Source organism: Rutilus rutilus (assembly GCF_951802725.1).
Source record: "Rutilus rutilus genome assembly, chromosome: 6".
Lineage (NCBI taxonomy): Eukaryota > Metazoa > Chordata > Actinopteri > Cypriniformes > Leuciscidae > Rutilus > Rutilus rutilus.
In genome coordinates this window covers 45,386,126-45,403,872 of record NC_140214.1, presented here as the reverse complement: position 1 = coordinate 45,403,872, position 17,747 = coordinate 45,386,126, and the positions used below count along the sequence as shown (strand labels likewise).

The window sequence follows — 17,747 nt, the reverse complement described above, 5'->3', positions numbered from 1 at the left end:
CGTTTAGGGCTTTATAAGTCAGTAGCAATACCTTGTAATTAATACGGAACTTTATAGGTAACCAATGCAGTGATGATAAAATCGGTGTTATATGATCATATTTTCTTGATCTAGTAAGAACTCTAGCGGCGGCATTTTGGACTAACTGTAGCTTGTTAATTGAGGATGCAGGACAACCGGCTAATAAAGCATTACAGTAATCTAGTCTCGAGGTCATGAATGCATGAACTAACTTTTCTGCATCAGAAACTGATAGCATATTACGTAGCTTAGCAATGTTTCTAAGGTGGAAAAAGGCGGTTTTTGTAACATATGAAATATGATTTTTGAAAGACAGGTTGCAATCGAGTATAACACCCAGGTCTTTTACTGTAGAGGATAAAGTAACAGGACATCCTACTATATTAAAGTTGTATTGCGAGAGGTTTTGTGGGCGGTTTTTTGAACCGATAAGTAGTACCTCTGTTTTGTCTGGATTTAATAAAAGAAAATTACGCGTCATCCAATCTTTAAAAGACTTAAAAGAATTTGAGAAAAGAGAAGCTGTAGCTGAGTTAAATGAACGAGCTAAAACGTAAGAAGGGGGAGGGACAGAGGGAGGACTGTAGCTAGAAAATTCTAATTCAATCAGAAAGTGATCGGAGATGGCAACATTAGTGATATCAAGTTTGTCGCCTGATATCCCTGATGACAGAACAAGGTCCAATGTGTGTCCCTTGATATGAGTAGAGCCACAAATTGATTGAGTGAGGTTAAAAGAGTCAAGTAACGCTAAAAATGCATTCACCATCGGCTTAGTTGGGCAACAGACATGAATATTAAAATCACCAAGAATCAGCATCTTGTCAGACTGAATGGCCAAAGCAGACAGAAGGTCAGAGAAATCATGTATGAAGCAGCCAGTAGCTTTAGGTGATCTGTAGACCAGTGCATATAATGTTTGCAGTGTTTGCAGACAATTTGCAAGTATAAACAGTTGAACTTCAAAAGAGGAGTAGTTTTTTACAGGAAGGATTTTGCATTTGAATATATTTTTAAAAACTGTAGCTAGGCCACCACCACGGTCAGAGATCCTTGGGGAATTTAGGAAACCCCACTGAGGAGGACATAATTCGGTGAAAGGGGATAAATCACCAGTACGAAGCCAAGTTTCAGTCACAAATAAAATGTCCAACTCATGCGATGTGATAATGTCATTTAGAATGAATGTCTTATTAGCTACAGACCGGGCATTTATGAGAGCAAATTTAACTGGCAAAGATCGAGTTGTTGAACTAGTAGAGACATGTCCATTAAAACAAAGTGAACGGAGACACGCCGAATCCACTCCACCACGGGAAAGGACGGTCTTGGCCGAGATGGAACGAGAAGCCAAGCGCAGAGGAATCTGAGTCAATGGAAGTTCGCAAACAGGCGACGAAAGCAGGATAAGATCCCCACCCTCCCCACCCTCATGGGAGGGTGGATCTCCCCACCCTCATCCGGAATGCTGAATCCCTGACAACATTCAAAAAACAGCTGAAAACCCATCTCTTCCATGAGCACCTAAACTCATAAAAAAAAAATAAAAAAAAAAAAAAAAACCTTTCCCTTAAAATCCCACTTATCATGCTTATGCTACTCTGAATAATGCCTGAACTTCGTATTCTGAACACTTCTTGCGTTGTTGTTGTCTTTTGCCTCTTCACGATGACTCGCTTAATTTAGTCCTGATTTGTAAGTCGCTTTGGATAAAAGCGTCTGCTAAATGACTAAATGTAAAATGTAAATGTAAGATTCCGATAGTCGATACTTCCAGCAGAGCGATGCCTAGGCGAGGAGCCAGCGGGCCGCATAGAGACAACTGTGGGGATGGTACCATCAGAGTTCCCGGGATTTGTAAGGAAAATGCGACGGCTTCCTCAATGCACATAACGGGGTCGCGGGCGAGAAATGCCCAGGGCGGTGCACAGCTTGTACACCTTAGCAGGCAGACGAAGAGATGGCGACATAAAGTCACGGAGTTCTTTCATAGAGTATGTTAGAGACATATTCTGCTGCGACATATTAAAAAAGTCACAGGTGGAAGTAACAATCCACAGTATCCATAGAATGGTGAGAGTCGGAAACGGACGCATTTTTACTCCACATGAACCTCTGGCACCCCTGGACTCACAGCCAGATTGAAAACATCAGTAGCCAACTGCCCAAACAGAAAAACCACAGCGTACAGCAGTGAGGAAGGGGAAACTTACACACGCACACGCCAAGGGATGATCTGCTCATCGGGGCAGTCGATGGCTCAAGTTGGGCTGGGCGAAAAAGTACGCCCGGGCTGTCCAAGATTGTAGGTGCACTGCATGAAAAGACTCAAATCCGGCAAAATACGGGCATGGTAAACTCCTGTGTAATTTGATGTTTGCCGGATGTATGCGGGAAAAAGCGGATCAGAGTAACATGGAACAGTATATTTCCAGATAAACCTGGAAACCTCACATATGCGGACATATACAGGAATCCGTGAAATTTAACGGACATATACAGCTGAAACACTGCTGGGTGTGAGAGGACTGACAACGGTTAGGTGTGAAGACCTTTCATATGTTAATGACTGACACTAAAGGTGCTGGCTGTTCTCAGAGGGAGGGGTGGCCAGGGAGGACTTCAGGGTTGAGAATTATCTCTGGATTACTATAGGCTAAAGCAAACAAGCTTTTTGTACAGAAAAATAAATAAATTCTTAAGGACCTGAAACACAAAACCGACGTCAAAGAACTAGCAATGACTAAAGCCGACTCTAGGGTTGGCTCACGTCGCCTGTGTCAGGGCCTTAAAACCACTGCATGAAAAAAAGTCTCTTAATCAAATATTTTTTATAAAAACAGGACAAAATAAACACCCAGTCTGAACATATACGTTCACAAAAACATCTGAATATTTAATGAAATAAACAAAGGAATTTAATTAGTGCTGGGAAAAAATTAATCGCATCCAAAATAAAAGTTTGTGTTTGCATAATATATGTGTGTGTACTGTGTATAATTATTCTGTAAATACACACATATGCATGTATTTATTTAAGAAATATCTGCATGTATATACTGTATATACATTTATACACAATTTATATTATATATAAATATAAATAATTTAATAAATAAAAAAAAAAATCTTAAATATATACATGCATATGTGTGTATTTATATATACAAAATAATTATATACAGTACACGCACATATATTATGCAAACACAAACTTTTATTTTGGATGCGATTAATCGCGATTAATTTTTTTCCCAGCAATAAATTTAATGGAACAAATAAAGAAAAATGAACCAAACATTTCAGAATATCTCAAATTTTATTGTGAAGTTTTACAAATTGCAGACAACAACAATTGTCACCTTTTTTACAATTGGCTTTTAGCTTGCTTAGTTGGGGAAATTTAATTTAATATTCAACAATATTATTGATCTGCCTGCGTTGACACTATTATATGAGATCTGAGCTGAGCTGGACGATGACATCACGGTTTTCTCCAAAGTGGCTATATATATCCACATTTAAATTTATTTATTTATTTATTTATACAACAAAATGAATCACCACTGAACTGACTTAAGCTGGACTGTGAAGCTATTTTCTTCTGGAAACAAACTGTCTTGCATTACTTTCCTGTTATCTCTGTAAAGCTACTTTGAAACAATCTGTATTGTAAAAAGCGCTGTATAAATAAAGGTGACTTGATATTTATTAAAAAGGTAGAAGGAACCTGAGCTTTTCTACTCCACTGAATTGAAGACCGAGGTCACTACAGTTAAAATCTCTTGCTGATTTAATCCACCTTTAAACTATTAATGTCTATGAACAAATAGCCTATGTATTTTTATGTTTGTGTGCCTCAGCGTTTCTGAGTGAACACCGCTGGTTTACTCACTATTTTAAAGTGTACTGTCGATCACGTGATATGACGTCATGACGTGCAGCTGACGTTACCTGAAAAATCTGTCCAAGATGGCTACCCTCTTGAGCGACTTGTATCAAGAATGAAACAACTTGTAAGTAAACCAAAACACTTCAAAACTACTTTGCTTGTTGTAATATTGTAAGAATATCATATTACACGTGATATTTGACTTAGACGAGGCTATTTTTAAGTTGCAAGCGCGGTGCCGCGGGCGCGATTGCCGTCAGTCCGCCTGCTAGTTACAGATAATATCCTGTGTACTGTTAATGTCGTGGCAGGGCAATAATGTTAACGTTAGTCAATAACTCTTTTCAGCAAGCGATAGTCCTTCTGTTTTTGAGTGTGTTGCTGCTGTTTGTGTTAAGCGCCCTGCTCTGGCAAGTTCAATGTGATGTTATCTACATGCTGATGCACCCAAATGAGCTAGTGGCTAACGTTAGCAGTTACGTTAACTTTTACTCAAACAAAGTTAAGGTTATGGACATAATAGTTACCGAATGAACTATGCAAGTTTTTATTAAACCCTTTACAAACGTCTTTTCATTATAGGTTTAAGTGGAAGGAGTGCAGTGAGCATCCCCAAAATCAAGGTGACTCAAATGTTAATTTAGTCTGTAACTATTTTTCACCATTTCTTTTATTTGGAGCCTAATTCATTAGCATCAATCAAACGTCTCTTAAAAATTAAATATCTTGCTGTCTGTTTTTGTGTGCATGTGCAGACCTACATTGTCACCAGAGAGCAACTTTATCGGTAAGTTACATTAACTTGAAATTTTGTATCATTAATTTGTCATTAAAGAGGTTGATTGCATAATTTGACTGGTTTCATATTGATTGTTTTATCTGTGCAGGTGAAGGACTTCTTGGGGAAATGGCCGGCTCTTCGGATTGAATCACAGGTAAAACAGACTCACTTCTCTTTTCTGCCACTCTTCACACATATTTCACTGCCAAATTTTTAATATGTATCACATTCAAGTGGAACAGCAAATGCCACTATTCACTGTGTGTAAGAACTATCACTTTGCATGTGACCATGTTGCTCAACAATGTATTTTAACGGAACATGTTGCATCACAAATGTGTTTTCTGTTGCAAATCGAGTATTAGTCTTTTTATATAATTATTTTTGTTTGTTTTTGTAGCTTTGTGCTGAGTTCCAACGCATTACAAACGTCAACATACGGAACCAGTTCTATGCTGTGCTTGCCCAACACACACCTGCACTGGTGGCCTTGTATAGGCAGAAGGCGGCACGAACCGGTAAGATATCAGAGGCGCTGAGTGACATCTTAAAGACTTATGAACTGATATGTTTTGTCTCTTATGTTTACTGTGATGGCCAACTTATTCAAACTGAAAATTCAGTTTTGTGGTTCTTGCAGATTGTGAATCCACTTTTTAATTTCAAACTTTACAGGAATCTGTAAGGCGCCTCCATAATTCAGAGAACAACCCACACAAATACGATCCACAAACCGGGTAAGACTGCGTATTGTATACTGTAAATGTTAGTTTAATCTACTACTATATGGATTTGAAATACTAAAACTGAATTTCATTAATGATGCCTGCAACTTTTCCCCCAGAATAAATTCATCACATAACCTGGCTGTGACCACTTACCTCTTCGAAGAATTAAGGACAACTTTTACAGACGTTGACCCTGAATGTGCAAAAGGTAATCTTAAAGATGTTGTAATCATTTTAATGTCCTCTGTTTTACTTAGTTTTATTGGCATTACATTTATTTATGATTTATTTAACAGGTTGCAAGACGTATTTTGAGACTTTGCAGAGGAAGTATTCTTTGGCTCAGCCTGAAAAGGCCCAGAAAAGAAACACTATGAAGAACACTGCAAAGAACCGTCAACGAAAGAGATGGGTAAGTTAAGAAACTGGTTAAGCAGTTTTTTTAGTTTTTGTTTTTCAGAATGTAACTATCCTCCTCTCTGTGTTTTAGTGGTTAAGGCGAGACACTACAGGTGAATAGGGTAAATTTTTTAACTAGCAGATATCACCATGAAACTTTCCCAGTTGATTACCTACATTAAGATGAGAAAAAAATGTATTACAAGTTTTCTTTAATTGAATGTTTAAATATGCAAATCAGGCAATATCTAATCAAATATGCACTAATTTGCATATATTTTAAAAAACGATGTCTGAGTATTGGATAAAGCCAGGTTAAAAATTATTTTTTCATTGTGTTTACATATTAGATGGGAAAAAAATTACAGAGGGATTTATGGATATCTACTTTTGTTATCCTGTAAATCAGAAAATACTGTCAATAGCCTTAAAAAAATGATTTTCGCCATGTTTTTTGGAATAAAATGTTATATAAATCAGGCTAGGAATAATATATTTACAAATCCCTCTGTAAATGTCTTCATAATATAACTAGGTACAAGTCTGGAAAGTTTGGTGTATATAGGTGCTACTGAAGTGGAGATTTCGTCCTTGGAGTATGAGAGAAAAGTCATTTTGAGAAAACGGGCTTTAAAGATTTTTCATCAGCCAATGAGATTGCGCATTCAGCCCTTTTACTTTCACGATTGGTTGCTGATAGAAAGGAAATGACCATATTTGGATCCGACAGGATTGTACACAACAGAGAGAGCTTCCTAACGGTGCTTCTGATGACAGGCTGACGGCAGAGATCGCGGAGCAGCGCGTTGATTAAGAACGCGAACTTTTGTTGAATTTATGAGAAATCTACAGACGCAAACAGACAAAGTGTAATAAAATAAAGACCTAAATGTGTATTTCGGACTTTTTTTCAACACAAGTCTGAAAGAAGACATGTTATTGAAGACAAATATCCCCAAATCTCAAAATTGACCAGTAAAAAAAAAACGATGTTTTTGCCTGCCGTGTCTCGCCTTAAATTACTGTTATGTTTTGCAGATGCTGGAGACCATGTCCAGTGTTGTACAAACCCAACACATAAAGGGAACTGTGGAAGACTGCAACAATAGAACTGATGTCTGATGAAGATGCTATTGTTGATGGAAGGCCAGTGTGGATGCTGAGGTCTCCACCAAACAGAACCACAGAGTTATCTGCTCTCTGCCAGGTACTACAAACCAGACTAGAGGCTGACCCACGCTACGTCACACCACCAGTGCATCGTGGCACTTTGAAAAAATGAATATTTACATATATACACTTTAATTTCTATATTTATTTATTGATCTCGTTTTATATTGTATACTTTGTATATTTGTTCCTTTTTGATGTGCATGTTGCTGATCTCCACGTTTTGTATTTTATTCCTTTACACCTTTGTTAACATTTCTTTTTCCACATTCATTTTAATGTATGTTTATAATGTTCTTTGGAATGTTCATGTTATATTTGTTTTTGTTCCTTTACATTTTCATCCCCTCAAATATTTGTGTTCCCCATTCCTTTTTAATGCTTGTTTATAATGCTCTTTGTAATGTTTTATTTACCTTAATAAAAATGTCAGACTTTCTCATTGTTCTTTGTGTGTGTTTTTAAAATTATATTTGAATGTATTAAAATTGGGGGAAGGGGGGTTTAGTGTATACTGAGCAATATCTGCATAGCTGGCCTATAACCAATCAAATCACTGTGCAATAAGGCCTAGGGTGGGTTATGTTCTAAAAGTAACCAATCAAATCACTTTCCTGGGTTTTCAATGTGTCCTGTCCTCCAATAGTGGTCTGGGTAATGGGAGTGGTTTTAAAAGAAAAGGACCAATGGGGGGGGGGGAAGGCCAAAAGGTGCACAAAGGTGTGAAAATGTTCTCTTGAAAAATCCTTTGAGGGATTACTTGCCATGGCAACAAATGGCTGTAGCACGGGAGTATACGTCCACAACATACATCCGATTTGGTATCATTTCGGATGTATACGGACATATACAGACCCATGGAATTTGAGCTATCCGGCCAGTATACTCCTAGCCTGGTTCTACCAGACTCTCGTACATTTCATTTGTACAGAGAGTCTGGCCTCGCTCCATTGAGAAACGTTTACTTCCTTGAAGGCGGGTTCTCTGTTAAAGTTCAAAACTATTGGATCTGCCCAGAGTCACTCAGGATCTGCCATAACCAATCGCTAACGTGTGGTCGTCCGAATGATCAGAGGATTATGTTTAGAATAAGATGTCTGTCTTTTATAAAGTTTATAAAGCGACGAGAATACTTTTTGTGCAAAAAAAAAAAAAAAAAAAACGACTTTATTCCACTATTCATTTCCTTCTCTCTGTTCCTCGAGTCTTGATAAAGCAGCGCGTCTGTGTGTTGTACGTCACACGTAGGCTCACTATTGGCCGACGCTAGTCATGTGTGTGATCACATCAACGTCATCGTTCTCAGCCACTCCCTCTATTCGCTGATTGGTCCTACAAAAAATTTGGTTCTGGAAACCTAAGAATATACAGCAGTCCCAGACGTAGTACTGAAGGAAAATGAAATTGAGCGGAAGTACGGAGGAGGGCGGAGCCAGGCTAGTATACTCCTGGATTCTTCCGAATTTCAGCAGTGTATACAGGAGTATATTGGTCCGGATACACCTCTTTTCATGCAGTGAATACTTACAGGTAAAAATATCCAACCCAGATACCATCAGCTTTTCCCATTTTAGTTGCAGTACATACAACATGCATTTACTCTGATCACAACTTCTAAACCATGAGTAATATATGCTAAAGACATAAGCTAAATTGTTAGGCTCTTTACATTGGTTACATTATCTCAAAATCCCATCTCAAAAATGTGTAGTAAAAAGTCTCCTAATTAAAAAAGCTCCTACTTCATGTTAACTAACCGCCCTTGATTTGAAAAAGACTCACTCCTCCAGATGATGTTATCAAAAGTTCAGTAAAATTATTGCTTTAATTTAGCATAATGCCCTTATGTCTGGTCCTCAATACTGGCAATAATGGCTGTGTACAGTTCTTCGTCTTCATCTTCATCTAATGAGTCATTAATGAGGTTAATGTAAGCTGAGGTGGGGCTGTTTGATTGTGATGTGTCTTGTTGGCTGCTGGAAGAGGCTTGGGCATTTGTTGATGGTTGTTCAACATGTTGTGTTGAAATGGATATTGCCATGGCATGGGGCTCTGCTGCGGGTCGCTCCGCTGTTGAGGTTTTAGCACTTGCTGAAACTGTTCTTTGCATGACTTTGAGGACTGTGATGGCCACTCATCCTCTGTACACCTGTCTCTACCTCCTCTTCCACACAGTTCTCTTCAGAATCTGAGCTTTCTCCATACACACACTACAAACACAACTTAGGCGATATTGATGTTTCATTCATCCCCATAAGCAGAGCTATGCAGTGGCACTAATATTGAGTAAGATGAAAATTATTGTGAAGTTCATATAAAAAAAAATATATGTGTGTGTGTGTGTGTGTATATATATATACAATAATTTTCATCTTACTCAATATTAGTGCCACTGCATAGCTCTGCTTATGGGGATGAATGAAACATCAACATTGCGTAAGTTGTGTTTGGGGATTTGACCATTAACATATAACATTTTAATTATGAACGAGATTCAAAAGATCAGAGTCAGTAAAATTATCTGAACTTCCCTTTACAATGAAGCTGAAAATGTGCAGTATTTGTGACGTGGTAACATGATTCACGTTAAAAATTATTTGCAAATATATTTCACATGAGCTCCACATTAGTAGTATAGTAACATGTTTTCCTATAGTAACATGTTTTCCACATGTGCCACATGCTCCATTATGTTCACATGTGGTGAAACTTTGTTCACATGTGGTGACATGTTGTTCACAGGAGAACACGTGATCACATGAGGTCATATGTAATCACATGTGGAAAACATGTGATAACGTGAAATTCATGTGTTTTTTCTGTAAGGGCTCCTCGTGGTTTCTCGGTTTGATCTATTTGAGCAACCATAAACTACGCAAAACATCGGCATTTTAAGTTTGTTACAATGCTTCCTAAATGTAACAAATCACTTCCTGCCCTCCATCTGCATGCACCATGGCAACGCAGTGACGTGACGTCATATGCAAACAAGCTATTATACATTCAATCCTTTTGTTTTGTATTAGGACACAAATTATTCATGATTCAAAAATAGAGCTGGATATGGCCAAAGATATCATCATAATTTGTTTGTTCACTATTAAACTCCACAGAGTAAGCTACCTTTTAATTTAAGGCCCACATTTTTATTTTATTTTTTCTTCCTAAAGTGTGTTTTTTATTATATTTTTCTGGATTCTATGTTTTATGATTGAATACAAATGTAGCATCAAATATGATGTGTTTTGAAATGAATAAAAACGTTCTTTTTAAATGTAATCAGTAGGGGTGTAACGATTCATCAACTACATCGATGTATCGGTTTATATTCGTACGATCCAACTGCATCAATCTGTGCTCGGCAAGTTGGCCTTCCGGACGACATATATCGATCTAATATCGTTTTAAAAGGTATCGATACTAGGAAATAGCACATTGGATTTAAGCACGTCAGACTTTATATGGATGTTTTTTCTTTGCACTTTTAATGATAAAGGCGTTAAACGTTACTCGATTCAGTCTGCCTATCTGTGACGTCATCGCCATGCGTGACGCGCAAGCAGCAGCACAAAGACAACAAGCAGCGCAAAGTCTCTCACCTCAGAAAAACGGACTTTCCTGTCCTCTCAGCCGCTATACTGTGCTCATAGCGTGGACTCTTTAATTGCACCCGCAAATGCGCCGGCGCGCGCTGTATCACTTCACTAAAGTGCAAAAGACATACGAGAATGCAACGTCATAAATTAGTAAGTTAAGAAATAAAAGTAAAGCATGTGTGTTGCTATTTATCAGGAGCAGTTTCCATGTTTCTTTACCAGTTCTTCTAAGTATTGTGTATCACCATGGTAGCCTAATTGTTGTTTGTTTCTATAACAAAATGCCACTTACTGGTTATTTTGTATATTTTTATATGACTGGTGGCTCATACCAAGATTGTATTAACAAAAACTAGTTTGGGACTGCTATTTAATAGCTTAACCTCGCAGTGCCTACTGTTTATCAGTATTTGTCATATTCTTACAATTTTTTTTGTATGTTAAGTAAAGGGGGACAGAACTTGTGTGTCAACAATTTTTGTGTAAACAAAATGTATTATAATAGGCCTATATAATTCCTAAAAAGGTGGGTCGCGGCTTGATGACCGTGGGGAAATGTGGGTCCCATGGCCAAACTATTCAAAACATCATTCAATGTTGTGATAATCGTAATTAATAATCACAATTACAATATCAAGGGAATAATCGACAATTATCATTTTTGTCATAATCGTTCAGTCCTACTTATTAAAATAAAATGTGAATGCATTTGACATTAATTGTTGTTTACTTGTTTGTTTATATCCATAATTAATTGATACCTGATTCCCTTACAAGAATTTTTGGCTAAAAAGTCACTGAATCGATTTCAGATCGTATCGTTCTAAATGAACCAATATCGTCCTTGAATCGTATCGACAACCGTGAATCGCGAATCGAATCGAATCGTTGTTAAAACGAATGGTTACACCCCTAGTAATCAGTCAGTTTCAGTGTGTGTTTGACTAGTTTTCCTCAGATGAAACGGGGAAAAGCTTGTGAAGTGACTCTGAAGAGCAGCTCTGGAGATGAAGATCATGTGGAGTGTCCTCATACAGTGAGAGAGTGTGTGTGTGTGTGTGTGTGTGTGTGTGCGCGTGTGTGCGTGTTTGTGCGTGTGTGTGTGTGTGCGTGTGTGTGTGTGTGCATATGCTGAAAACACTGATAGCCTCATACCTGTTTGAGTTTGTGTAGGAGACTGTTGTCATGTTGATTCATACTGTGTGATAGGATGTTGGATTAATCCATATAGACAATCAGTCATAGCTTCATTAAAAAATATATAATTCTTTTAAATTTCTCTTTAAATGTTTATTTAGATTGAATAATATCTACCCTTTGTGCATCTGCAGCGGAGAGCCCAGAGAGCGCAGCCGAGGAGTGGACGAGGCTGGTGATAGTGACGACTGCTCAGCTGGAGACGGCTCATCCGGACAATCCCACAGGCAGAGGAGGGCAGACATCAGATTAACAGTGTTTTAATGTTGTGTGGTCTTTCAGAGAAACAGACAGCAGAGAAATAATAGAAATGAGTGGGAGAGAGATGGATGGGCTAGGCTTGCTCTGATAGTGACCCTCAGCTCATCTGTACTGTTGGGTGTGCAGTAACTCGTCTCCCTCACGACATTATCGCATAGATCTGTGCGGTTCAGGAGAGTTTACTGGCTAGTGCTGGCGGGAGAGAGAGACAGGGATGTGGGATGTGCGGAAGTGTGTGTGTGTTTTGTGGTGACAGAAAATATGTGTGTTTGAAGGGGCGGTGGTGACTGACACACACACACACACACACACACACACACACACACACACACACACACACACACACACAGAAGTTACTACCATTTACACACACACACACCATCACTTGTTACAAAATGTACTTGTCACTAGTAACCATTAACCAGTACTTGTTGATGTACGAGAAGAGGCAAACGAGCATTGGAGGGCAGCCGACTGCAGTGGCTCGTCGGAAAACACCACTGGTACCCCTTTTCCACCAACAAGAACCAGGTGCTGGTTCGGAGCTAGAGCTAGTGCCGGTTCGGAGTTGGTTCGACTGACGAGCCTCCAAAGAACCGGTTTGCTTTTCCACAGGCTAAAAGAGCCAACGCAGAGCCAGGTCTTACGTCACAGCTACGTCTCATCTTTCTCAGCAACGTTAGCGCGGCGGCGCCAAACACAAACACATCATCAACAATGGCGCACGTTGCTTTGCTATTGATGTTCATGGCTTTGCGGACCTACATCGGCATCCAAACACGGCGGATCCAACATGTTCGCGTGGCTCGCCATTATTTGTACAGACGGAGATTACAAGCGAGAGTAACGGCATGTACATAACATTTATTTTTAACAATAAGATGCCGACTTTAGCCTTAGATTTATATTTTAGATCGCGTCCATCGTGTTTAGCTGCTGTTAGCTCGATTAGCTGCTATTTGAAAATGGCGGTCACAAGTTTCTCTTCAGTCTTGTTGGCCACGGTAACCCCGCCCCCAGCCTCTGACGCAAGCGGTTCTTTCTTGGCTCCGTTCTAGACCCTGCAATGTTTTGGTGCTACTTAAGAACCAGTTTTACTGGTTCAGAGCTGGTGCTTTGGCGGTGGAAAAACAAAGAACCGATTTGAAACTAGGCTCTGGCTCCGAACCAGCACCAGCTCTGCCTTGGTGGAAAAGGGGTATGGGAGACAGGCGTTCCCTCATTACTGGGTGGCCAACAAAAAGCTCAAAAGGCGAGCACAGCTATGGAAGGGCAAGGGGAAATTCACTTACCATAAGACAGGCACCACATAGTCTATCCCAGTGTGTCACTGACTGTGTTGCACTTGGCAAAAAAACAATAAATAGACAATGTCGGAAGTACAGATTAAAAAAATATATTATTTTTCTTGTTTAAATTTCTATCTATAGAAAATGTCATTTGTTTACAAATGGCATATTGGTGCATAGTGCACTGATTGAAGTAGGCCTAATTGCATGGGATGCAGTGCTAATGTTGAGCTAATAGCATGCTATGCAGCTATTTGAATAAATGTTTTAAAGTTTGTTTAATGTTTGTTTGAATCATTTCATCCGCCCAAATGACGTCTTCCAGCCTGAGAAATACACTACCGTATTCTGCTTATTTACCAGGCTATATAGTGATGACTCAATCAAATGAAAAACATTTGAACTCAACAGTGGTGGAAAGAGTACTAAAAAACTGTACTTAAGTAAAAGTATTGCTACTTAAGTAATAATTTACTTGAGTACAAGTAGAAGTACTGAAAAATAATATGACTCAAGTAAGAGTAAATAAGTAGTTTGCTTAAAAACTACTCAAGTAACTATGTTACAAAGTACTTTAGCATTGTTTTTCTATTTTTACCCAAAATGGGGAGATGATAGCGATATGGAGCGCTAAACACTCTCATGTCATCTGTCTCATTCATACTGGAAGCCCAGTACATACTTATTCATACCTCGCGCAGAAAGTCCACAAGTGAGATTCATAGAAGATATTCACGTATGAAATGGCAATATGGATATAATAACATGCAAATAAAGACATTTGACTGATGAAACATGAAGACAAACACATGATAGTGATAATATATCTGTGTTAATCAAGCTATCTCAGGTATTTTCATAAGAATGATGTCTTTAAAGGGATAGTTCACCCAAAAAGGAAAATTAGCCCCTGATTTATTCACCCTCAAGTCATCCTAGGTGTATATGACTTTCTTCTTTCAGACGAACACAATCAGAGTTATATTAAAAAATGTCCTGGCTCTTCCAAGCTTTATAATGGCAGTGAATGGCTGGAGAAAATTTGAAGCCATGTGTCACGGGTTACTCTTGTGGTGCAAGTCAATTTGCGTAGTATGCGTATGGTCGTCTGGCAGAAGCTAGTTATTTTAGATTATAAAGTTATAAATAGTATTTGAGTAAATCATGGGCTAATTTTCATTTTTGGATGAACTAACCCATTAATGCAAAGCTAATCAACATAGCCTGTATTATAGAATTTAATAAAATAATTTATTACATCAACAAGTACTGGTTAATGGTGATTGACAGGGCGGGACGGGCACGTGATCGGCTCAGAATGCATTTTCAAATTGCACATTGAATTTTGCTACATTCATTGCGTGACACTTAATGGAAATGCAATCGCAAGTGTCTTAACTGTGAGTGTAAATGCAATTAAGAAAAAATAACATTTAAATTACAATTTTGCCACAGTTTTTGCTTGAACATGTTAAACATATCTAATCATTTCTGTAATACATTTTAATTTTAATTATGCAACTTATAAAGCATTCAAATATGGATTCAAATTACATATTAAAGCAGCACTAGGTAAGAATTCCGTTTTGGTCAAACAACGACCCCTAGAGTCGCTGTGGACTACTTGCATTTAACGTTACTGTCGTAAATACCACTCACGCAGAGCAGTCTCTTCACTCACGGCCTGATCCCCTTCTCCCTGTATACCGGTCCCGTTCAGTCGGATGGAAGCTGTAACGAGTGGAAATAAGGTGTGGCCCCTTTAAGAGCTGCGCGCGCCCTGTTGAACTGTCGCAGTCTGTATTGTATGTGCGCCTCAACCACCCTGTAAGCGGGTTGTTTCTGTTTGATGCTCATTCTTGTGTTTGATGCTCATTCGATTGGGGAATAAACAACGCGTTACAAATCGTCGGACATCGAACAAGCACAGCTTGTAAACCAGTTACTTTTTTCAAGATGGCTGCCAGGAGTTTTCTCTGAGAACCTGGCCTCTTAGAATCTAGTCTCGCGTAGCCAGACCTTCAGACTGACGGCTGAAGGTCTGGAATTCATAGCAGCTTTCTTTGGCCAAGGCCCGCCCATAAGGCCGTTTGACCGACATGTCAAACAACCAATTACAGTTCGTTTCGTTCAGCGTCACGTTTCGGGGCATGGAAATGTCCCCACAACAACAGACCGGCGTGCAACAAGTCAGTCAGCATAGAAAATCAAAGGAGGAGAAGAAAACAAGCAGTAAGTCATTGATCTGTTCGTGCACGTAGAACAACAATGGCGTCTTTTTGTCTCCACTAAGTGCCTCAAACAAAACTCCTGGACATCTCTTAAAGAGTCTATGCCGTGAACCTCGCATACTTTTGAGAATCCTACGTTTAGCTGATCTTGATAAATGCTCATTGTCACTCATGTAAACACAACAGTTTTTCTTCCGCAATCACATGTCTGCGCTGTTTCCCGGCGGACCGAAAATAAACGCGACACTCGCGCCCCCTGGAAATCCGATAAAATTCAACCAATCAGATGACGACTTCGACATTCCTGAAGTGTTTCCAGTTAAGTGTACCATATGCATCAGACGTTTAGCCAACGTTCCGTGGGCGTGACGTCTGAGGCTGAGACTACTTAGAATCTAACAAAAATCTACTGAATCCTTTCTGGTATTCTCAAATTTAGTGGTTAATTGACTCAAGTTGCATTTTATTTAAATTTCGTCTCAATATTGGGGACAATATTTCCACTATCCGCTGAGCTTGTGCTGTAGCCCAAGTTGATGGGCTTTTGGGCCTACTAGGACCTTGACAAACAGATCGGTCACCATCAACATTTGCAACTTTCATCAACTTCCGGTACATCCTGGTAAGACACATCATGCCTCCTAAAAATGCTAAAACATCTCCTTGTGAGGAGGATGCTGTTGTTACAATGAGTGTACTCTCCCAGTTAATGGAGCAGCAGAGAGGGATCTATAAAGATATGTTATTGCAGCAGCAAGATAACTTCAAATGTTTCATTCAGCTGATCATGGATGGAACTAACAAAAGATTGGATGGTGTTATCAGAGATGTACAGGAGCTAAAGACTAGCTTGGAATTTACCCAAACAAAGCTTGAAGAGGAGAAGATGGGATGTACTGTGATTGAGGCAAAGATAAGGGCATTTGAGACAAATATTACTACTTCCAAGCAGGAATTGGATGCAATGTTCAACAAGCTTGACTACATTGAAAACCAGAGCAGGAGAACAAATATTTTAATTGATGGCATTGCTGACGAGAAAGGAGAGAATTGGTGTGAATCAGAGAAAAAGGTGCGAGAAATGCTTTCAAAAAACTTGGGCTTAGATGGAATAAACATGGACATTGAGCGTGCCCAGAGACTTGGTCAGTTTCAGGAGAGGGGAAGGCCAAGGAAAATTGTTGTCAAACTTCTTCGCATTAAAGATAGAGAGCCGATTCTTTCTTCTGCCAAGAAATTAAAGGGCACTAGGATCTACATTAACGAAGATTTCTCTGAAGCTGTGCAACTGAGGAGGAAAGAGTTGTGGCCGAAGGTGAAAGCTGCCAGAGAGAGAGGTGATAAAGCGAGTTTGAAGTATGATAAACTGATCATCACTCCAAGGGCTGGACAAAGTCAGTTATAGGCCTAATGAGCTTTAAAGCTCAATTTTATATATGTTTGTGTACATGCATGTGTGTCTGTGTGCAGGACTAATATGTAGTCTACTTGATGATGATAAAATAACTTAGGGCACAAGATATTCAACTAGATTATAATATAGGACTTATTTACCATTCAACTAAGATGACCAGTATAAATAAACTACCTAAAGGTTTAATCCTTGCTCATATTAATATATGTAGTCTAAGGAACAAAATTCAAGACCTGTCTTTATTTTTGCAATTGAACAAAATAGACATACTTATGATTTCTGAAACTCATCTGGATCACTTCATAGACAATTCAGATGTTGATATAGGGGGGTTTTCAATTTATAGAAATGATCGAAACAGGTTTGGAGGTGGTGTGGCCATTTACATACGGGATCATTTCCCTGTTAAACTGAGACATGACTTAATGGTTGATGATGTTGAAGTGTTATGGTTACAGGTACAACTTCCACATTTAAAACCGATTATTCTTGGCTGTTGTTATAGGCCACCTAGTGCCAGGATAGAGTATGTAAATGGTTTATGTAATATGCTAGACAAGGTGACTGAGGAAAACAGAGAGCTATACTGGCTGGGTGATCTAAATATTGATTGGCTATCTGATATTTGTCCTCTGAAGAATAAGCTTAAAACTATGACAGACACCTGTGGTTTATCTCAATTTATGGATCAACCAACAAAAATTTCTAGTAACAATACAGGATCTTTAACATCAAAATGTTTTGATCATATTTACACTAAAAATCCTG

The 17,747-nt window shown here is 38.8% G+C and overlaps 1 protein-coding gene and 2 long non-coding RNA genes across 3 annotated transcripts in view; 2 read left to right on the top strand and 1 right to left on the bottom strand.

Moving 5' to 3' along the window:
• Positions 1-17,747, bottom strand: part of LOC311292518 (uncharacterized protein) — a 1,083,963-nt gene that overhangs the window by 341,202 nt on the left and 725,014 nt on the right. The window lies entirely within an intron of this gene.
• LOC311292588 lies at positions 3,557-4,847 on the top strand. The gene is made up of 3 exons (XR_014627763.1): positions 3,557-4,536; positions 4,669-4,700; positions 4,801-4,847. It is a non-coding gene; the product is annotated as an uncharacterized lncRNA (long non-coding RNA).
• Positions 5,237-7,250, top strand: LOC311292581. The gene is made up of 4 exons (XR_014627756.1): positions 5,237-5,431; positions 5,539-5,630; positions 5,719-5,834; positions 6,860-7,250. It is a non-coding gene; the product is annotated as an uncharacterized lncRNA (long non-coding RNA).